Source organism: Urocitellus parryii, chromosome 14, assembly GCF_045843805.1.
Source record: "Urocitellus parryii isolate mUroPar1 chromosome 14, mUroPar1.hap1, whole genome shotgun sequence".
NCBI lineage: Eukaryota > Metazoa > Chordata > Mammalia > Rodentia > Sciuridae > Urocitellus > Urocitellus parryii.
In genome coordinates this window covers 44,448,576-44,457,508 of record NC_135544.1, presented here as the reverse complement: position 1 = coordinate 44,457,508, position 8,933 = coordinate 44,448,576, and positions in this window count along the sequence as shown.

The following is an 8,933-nucleotide window of genomic DNA, read 5'->3' as shown; positions in this document are numbered from 1 at the left end:
GAGAGGACTGGTGTGATACAGGAGGGATCACAGGCTATGTGGGGTGCTGAGTTTCTGAGATCCAACTTTACTCAGCAAGTATTTGTTAATCACGTATTATATGATGGTCACTCTACTGGGTCCTAAGGACACAGGAAAGAAGCAGGCAAATGTGGCCCTGCTATAATAAAGCTTAATTTAAAGGGGAAAGCAGATATTCAAAAATAATTACATAAATATATTAGCATCATAGAAATGTACAGAATAAATGCGAACATAACCCCAATCTTCAGTTTCACAACGTTTCTCCATGATTGTGAGAGTGAATTCAAGTGCATTATTTGCGACTTTAATTTTTCTCTTAAAGGAAGATACCAGTCCAAGCAGTGTTTTCGACTTGAAGGTAACCATTTAGTTTATCACTCAGACCAATTCATTGGTGTTAATACTCATGCTGGGATAATAGACACAAAATAGAATCATTTCTCTAGAGGTCTTACAAGGGTCTGTGAGAAGAGGAGTCAAAGCAAATAAAATGACAACAGGGAAAAATGAAAGAAAAAAACAACTTTTCAGCAAGTAAACAATGTTTTTCCTATGACGAACTGGGGGGTAAAGAAAGAAATTGTTTAGAGAAGTCCAGTGGATGTAATTAAGACTAATAGCATGAACCTAAACAAAGGGAAAATTGAGCTAAGTGAGGAACCAACAAAAAATTTCTAACATCCAGGACTGATTATAAAATGTCCTCCCATGGGAAGGTACTTCAGCCAGTGGTAAATGAAATACTTAAAACAGAACTGTATGATATGTGTATTATATCATACATTAAAGAAATAAGGCTACCCTTACAAGATATTCAAATAGGGAGATAATTTCTATCTCTAATTCTTAATATCCTTGAAAAACTCCAAAGGTTCCTTTCTTCAGGCAGAGAGCCCAGGTTAGTGATTGGGGACTAATCTCACTCCAGGTACCAAAACTCTGAGACCAAGCATTGGCCCAGATTGGGTCACATTCTGGTTTTAATCTATTCATTTTGTTTCTGCCTTAAAAAAAAAAAAAAGCAGCAGTCCATGGCTAAAAGGCCCAGGTGTGCTTTCCTAAGAGATTAATTTATACAAGACATAATTTAAATGAATGTCTTCATTGGGTGCCATAGGAGACCCATGTGAGATATTCTATCTCTAAGTGTATACCCTAAAAATAGCAAGAGAAACTGGTCTTGTCGGGGATAGGAAAGGCAACAAGGTAGAATTCTAGCTTCTGTACATATTATATAATCCTTTTATTTTGGAAAGAAATGAAATTTGTTTGGCCTAAAATTTTAGGCCAGTTACTCTGTTAGTGAAAGTCTGGCCTCCTCTAGAGCTAGCAAGAATTGGCAGTCAAAGCAAGCAGTCCTGGTGGCTCAGTGTGAGGTGTTCTCTCCCCCTTGAGGGCAGGAAGGGAGAGGAGAGGACTCCAAAGCCAGAGGCACTGACTTCAAATGGAGCATCTGATCCTTAAAGATCCCCTGGTGGTCACTGTCAGAGATGTCGGCTGGATTTCAGTTCAGATAATTACATTCTGCTTGCCTAATGCCCCAAGCAGTTCCAAGTGGGATCCTCGTCTTCCATCAGAAATGGCTCTGCATGTGATGCTGTCCTTAATTAAACCACTGCCGTGTGGCCGGCCACGGGTGGTGTTTGTTTCGGTGGTCAGCGAAGTCCTCTCTCCACAGGACTGTGCCAGCCATAGTGCCTGGGCTTGAATTCTCTGCAGGGCAGTTTCTGATTCAAGATCCTCAGCAAAGAAAATAAATCAATCTTGAAGAAAGAAAGAAATAAAAGAGTTTAGAAATGAAAGAAGGCATGGTGGGTTTGTCGGGCTTTGAGAGTTTGTTTTAGTAGGCTGAATGTCAAGGTGGTTATTCAGTCTATTCCAGTGGGCTGATTTATTCTGGGCTGTCAGTCTGCTCCTTTTTACAGGGATCTGGGGATCAATTAGTCTTGATAGAACGTGTGAATGATGGGAAGGGCTCAGGTGATTCATTGACCTTCACTCTAAGAATTTAGGAGAACTTGGATGATTAAACCAACAGGGAGTCCTTATACACATTTTCTTTATGTTATAGTTACTCAAAATATTCTCAGCTAAACAATTTCATTAAATGGAAATAAGGTGGAGAATGCAGACATAAATAACTCAAGAAAAGCATTGGACTGTTCTTTCGGCCAGTATCACACCTCAGAACTTTTACTGTTCTTTTTAAATGGATTTTAATTATGAATCTTTTCATGGGTAGATTATGATTCTACTGTAGAAAGAGTAAAAATAGAATCACTTTCATGTTCTTATATCTAATGTAAGTAAGATAAGCTTTTTATGAAGGATATAACATGATGGACCCCAACATCGTGACAGACAACATAGGTCATTCAGCCCTATGCTTAATGGCAACTTTAAAAAATTCAACTTACATAGAATATATCAATTGTGCTTGTAAAACACGAGGAACTTTACAATATTTAAATTTTACTTATTATTTAAAAGTATATTGGATTTGGAGAAGAGGGAGACATCTAGTAAATTATGGAGCTATCGCTGTACTAGTTCATATGGACAGTGTCCTTTAATGAGTGCGGTAGCAGTACTGTATGTATATGGACGCCAACTCTGTCTTTACTAGTAATTTGTGTTGCCACCTTTTGTTGTAATAAGAATATTGACAATTGTTGCAATTCTATTAATTTTATTTACTTATTATGTTGAAGATTCAAAGTATCCAATGATTCTAAAATGCTATGTCTCCATTGAATCGACCAGTAAACCAGCCGTTTTAATACAGGAGAAATATTGCTGTGCTTTAATTTACTGGAGATTGCCAAGGGAGGAAGGAAAGAAAGAAAGCCAGCAGAGCTTCTTTGCTCTTTGTTCTGTTTTTTTTTTTTTCCCAGTTTCTTATTTTTTAGAGAAAAGGACAGCACAAGTATTTATTTACATGCCTATCTAAGAAATATCCTCTAATACAAAGTTTTAGAGGGAAAACTGTTATATGCACTGAAGGAGGATCAGAAAAATATCAGCAGCTTTCCTTCTCACCACACCCATATCTATCTTTGCATTTTTCCAGACAATGTCAGAAGGATAGTTAAGGTTGGAAATTGCAAACTTTTGCTGAGATGGCAACATCTTTTTGAAAAAACTTGAAGTTCTACTGTCTGAGAAAAGAATCCCATCAGAAACATGGTAGGAAGTCTCTCTAAATTCTCACTGACACTTGAGAATTACCCACTGCTTGAGTTTGTCAAGATAATCCTGCATCATAGGGTGATGTCTAAACTCTTATCCAGTTTTATTTACCTATTTATTCATTCTCTCCTTTTAATTCCAGAAACACATTAAAATGGCTTATAGGGACACAGAAAATAAATCAAGGTAAAAGGAAAAAAAAAGTAAAGCAAGTGATGAAATGGCCTCAAAGAAGCATGGTACGAGGTCAATACTTCAGGATTATCTTTGTTGCTGGAAGAACTTCCATTCTGGTTTACACTTTTTTCATAGTCAATATAAGCTAAGAATAACTGTTTGCTTAGGAGAAGTCCAATTATATGTGGTACTGAAATGGACAAATGTCTCTCCTTGGATGCTTATAAAGAACAAATTGCTATTTAATGAGTAATATCCTCGTAGCATCCTTAATCCTTATGGAGAGATCCTAATAAAGTCTTGAGCTGTCTATGCCTAGATTTGAATCCAGGCTCTGTACTTTTTAATGGCTAGCTCTGTGACCTCAGGAAACTTGTTAAAGTCCCAGCTTTAGTATTTGTAATGTGTATCTACTCCTTAGGCTGAGATGACGATTAAATGAGACAACACCCATGAAGTTCCAGCAGAGCAACTAGCATGTGATGAGTGTTCAATGAATGTTCGTTCTTATGACTCTTTGTGTGATTGGAGAATTGATTCAAGTTACTATGGGAACAAATGTAATTCGATATAAACATAAGTAATGAAAAGTATAACAAAGTGTGTTTTTGAGCACACGCGCGTGCACACACACGCATCACAATTCTGATTGTTATCTGTTCCTTGGCTGTCTGCTATATAGTAACTTCAACCCAAGCATCAGGCCTTTGCTGAAGAAAGTTCAGCATTTAATTTTTACCAAGTCCCAAGTTGGTTAGGGGAACAACATTTTTTTTTTTTTTTCAAAACAGTTGCCTCTGTCAAGTGCTGAGAATGAACTCAAGGAGTTTCCAGAGTCAGCAAAGATGTGGATTAGGAGATAATTCAGACCAGCTAAGCAGACAATAAATGAATCCTTTTATTTTATTTTTTTCTCCTTTCTACAAATCGTTTCCTCATTTTAAGTAAAGAAGGAAATAGAAGGCTGGGAACTTTGGCTGGAAATGGCTTTTTCAAAGCATTTCTCACAAGTGAGAAAAGGAACTGGGGGCTGCCAGCTTCTGTAGGAAGAGCCATGTATCCACTACCACACAGAGATGAAAGAGACACATTTTCCTAAGTATTTTTCGGTGATTGGAGTTTCAAAGAGTGATGAATTTAAAAGGTCAGCAGCGGATGCTTGCTTTTTTTTTTTTTTTTTTTTTCGTGGAGTTCTGGCTGGGAAATGGTATGTCCAGAGAATGGAACTCTTGACAAGTGAATTCTAAGTCTTCCATGGAAAGAACTTCAGTCATAGCAAAAAGTTTGAGTGGAAGAGATGGTAGACCCATTATATTTACTGAATAATCAATTTGGTATGCCAAAATCTGCTAATCCAATTTGGTAATCTCTCAAATAGATTTGGTTTTAACTTCTGAAACAACATAGCATGAGAGTGGTAATTTTGTTAATATTTTTTTCATAGAGCAATAAATAGCATACGAATTATTCCATCTATTTCTCTTGCTCTTATTTTTCCCATGCTAGATGTTTTAATAGACATGCTATGTACTAATTACTGTATATATTTTCCTAAGGTTTTCTTTTTACAGTTTTAATAGCTTTTTGCTTTGAAAGGATCTCATGTCTTTTTCCTTCCTAAAGCATAAAGAAGAGAACATGATACAGTGAAACAAATCACTATGTTGAATCAGGAGACCTTAGATTCTTAGTCTAGCTGTGCCACTGATTTGTATGATATTGCTCAAATAACTCCTCCTCAGTTATTTCTTACGAGTTCTGATGATTTAGGACTGAAATGTTTGATCACATATATTTCATAAAATGCTATTCATAATATAGTGATAATAATTTTTACCGAAGCATCTCTATGTCCTGAATAAGAATTATATTTTCAGGAATTGTAAATGCTATAAGCTCTGTATTCATTAATTTGTCTAAATAACTTACAAGCACTGTATGTGTGTATTATTTAGTAATCTTATTTTACTGTTGTTGGGATCATGATGCTGTGTATACCCGAAATTTACACCGATAAGGACTCAAAGATAGTTTTCTAAAGCATTAAAGTAATGGTATAATCTTAGAATGACATTTTAAGAAACATGTTACAATGCAAAATAGTTTTATAATCATTAGGAATGAAGGGAACTCAAGTTTAAAAATGGAAGTATGAACCTTGTCTTCTGGGACAAATGAAACTCCTTCTAATGATTTTATATGAATATCTCAAAACAAAAGCCTGAGTAGGAGACAGATTAGTGAATACTTAAAAACAAGATTTTATAGTTGGAGGTGATGGTGCATTCCTGTAATCCCAGCAATTCAGGAGGCTGAGGCAGGAGCATCACAAGTTCAAGGCCAACCTCAGCAACTTAGTAAGACCCTGTCTCAAAATTAAAAATAAAAAGGCTGGGGATGTGGCTCAGTGGTAAAGTGTCCCTGGGGTCAATTCCTGGTACCATGAAAGAAAAAAAAAAACAGGAAAAAAAAGTGGAAAAATATTTTATAGACCCAGTGGGCCAAATAAAACTAGTCCTTAAAGTGTTGTAGAATATTTTTCATACAGCCAAAGGGAACCATGGATGTCCTGTGTCATTTTCAAAATCACACAGTAAAATCTCTGACAAAGCAATTGAATGTTTTTATAATAAGAAAAAGCTAATACAAAATTTGATAGTATTGTCATCAAATGAAGACTAGACTGAAGAAAATTTCACATCCCCTTCTTCACTTGCTCTAGCTGCAAGTAAAGGACTTGAATGTCACTCCCTGAGCGTGTCAGGCACACTTCCACCGTAGCTCCTTTGGACTTCTCTCTGTGTAGGGTGATCGTCTCCAGATCTACATGACTATCTCCTACTTTCACTCAATGTCTCTCGGACTTTTATAGAAGTAAAACCTTCCTTGGATACACATTCTAAGATTGATTACAAAACCCACCTCCCAGAAATGCCTACCCCTTATCAGCTTTGTATTTCCTTAGCATATTTCACTACCTAACAAACAACATATTTTAATTTCTCCTGTTTAAAGATCTACCTCTCCCACTAGAACGCAAGCTTTGGGAAGATTAGCTCCAAAATAAGGTCTCACACATGAAAGATGCTCAATAAATATTCAAAAGATAAATTAAAAGATGCTTTCTAACTTTAAAGAAATGTTGGAAAGTGTGTTTTATTGTGGCATGATAAACCCTGCAGGTTTTGATCTCAAAGTCAGGTCACCTCTATTTTGATTCTGCCAGTCATGATCTGGCCATACTTTGGAACCTACTTTACATTATTTGACGTGGATTCTGCACAACTGCACACAGCAAAACCTGTACATCTCCAGACAAAAAGATAAATGTGTCTTATGTATCCTTCAAAGAAATATCATTTAATACACATTGTAGCTGAACTATTTGGTCTTTTCAATTTGCACGTCCATGTCTGCAGAATAGGTAATATGAAATATAAGCAACTAAGCTGAATTGTTTATGGTTAATAATGTTCTATGTTGAACGAAGGTTAAGTTTGGCTTTTTAAACTGAACTCCAGAGAGCTTGGGTAAAAAGCATGGTTTTCTTATGTGGTTACTTATTTCTCATCTACACTTCAACAGCTGCATGTGTCATTACAATTGTCCACACAAGGTCAATGCCAAAAATAATGTTATTCTCAGATAGCAAAGTTTTTCTCTACTTGGGAAGTAATAAGAAACATCACAAAGATGCCACCTAGATCTTTGAACATACTGTATCTTTTTTTTTTAATCCAAACTTAAGTTAGAATTAGGAAAGTTCTACTTAATAACAGATCTAGAAATACTGTTTTTCAAGTTAAACCAAAGTAGTGAATAAAGAGTTGTAGAACCTTTTAAAAAAGTGCATTTTTGATACCACGGAGTTTCTGCTGCTTTGGATAACTTATTCCTTGCATGAAACGCCTGAAATACAGTCTGTTCATAATTTTCTTAATCTTTATGTCAGGCCAAGTATATTTGATAGTAAGTAGTTTGAGTCTTTATATATTAAGAGAATAAAGAATATTAGTGGGGTATTTTTTTTTTTTCTGTTGAATTTCAAGGTAGACCTTGGAACAATTAGAGTAACTCCCAAGCAGGCACTCTGGCTATTTCCCAAGATGCCTCCTGGGGTGGTTTTACTTGAGTTAATATGTAATGACCTGGAACTTGGCCCTCCACTTTCTAGGCTCAGCAGCCTGATTTCTCAAGTCTCTGAAAGTAGTGTGCCTCTCAGGGAATGGCTTAAATCGCAAACTCAAAACTCTAATGTGCAAACCAGAGTGACTGATTTATTAACCTGCAGAGGCACATAAAAGATCAAAGGTATAGTGTACTGTATACTTCTGATCAGTATTTAGTTCCTCAAAGGCGAGCTACTTGGAAAGGAGTTGGCTTGGTGAGTAATGGTGGAGTTAGGTTCAGGATTTGAATATTTCAAGATGTCATTTAAGGGAGATCAGTGCACCTGATGTCCACAGATGCAGCAGGCTGAGACCTCCAGGAAAACGTGCAATGTCATTGGCATAATCCTTCAGTGAGTACTCACAACTTCTGTCTTCCAAATCTGCTTCTCTGTGTCACAGCTACCATTTGAATTTTTTTGGTATGTCATTGCATCTCTTCAGATAATTTTTTTATACTATTTTGACTTTAAATTGCAATGGGTTGAGCTTAAAATTTATTTTCCATAAAACAATATTTTCCCCCTCATTTTTGAGTTTTTGTAGGAGGATCATGTGCACGTGGGGAAACTGACACATGTAGTTATGATTTTAAAAAGTAAGCTGGGAAACTTGCTTCTCTATTAACTAACTTAGAATTTGGTTTATTATCAGCCCAGCATCCTGAGAAGTTCTGGAGATATTGCCTTTTAGATAGAGTTTGACAAAAACTAGATTACTTTTGCTGTGGTCCTCAATGACCCCTGTTGTCCATTGTTATAGAGATGGCGTTAATAATATTTAAGCTATATTTTTTATCTGTGGTTGGACCGAGAGCAGAGGTAACTATACTCTTAAGATGAAAATTACTTAAGTAGTGCCAAAAGAAACAGCTTCACGCACTCCTTTGATTTATTGGATGCCAACTGGACTCAGGATCCTATGCTAATTACTTCATGTGGCAGAGCAGCTGCCAGCCGCCTGGGCTCCCTAGAGTCTCAGCCTGTGGAAGGCACATGATCTCTGGATATTTAAATTAAAAAGACTTGAAGCTCCAATGCGTCTCCACAAAACGGATGGCCTGTTTCTCACCGTCACCTTTTCCTCTAAATTCTGTTTTTCATTGACGCTTATATTTTTCTTGGGTCGTGCCTCCACCCACTGCGGCCTCCTCTCTCCTCCATGTCATGGAGGGTAGCCACTTTTTCATTTCCTGAAAGACCACTCGGAATACAGTGATAGGTCTGTAATAAACGATTTGCAGGTCATTTAACAGGACTGGGGGAGCTACATAGAAGAACACTTATCATCTCCTTAGTTGAAAAGCATAGCTCAACATTAAAAAATTCTTAACAGTAAATGTTAAACATTTTGGTCCTTAAATACCATCAGCCA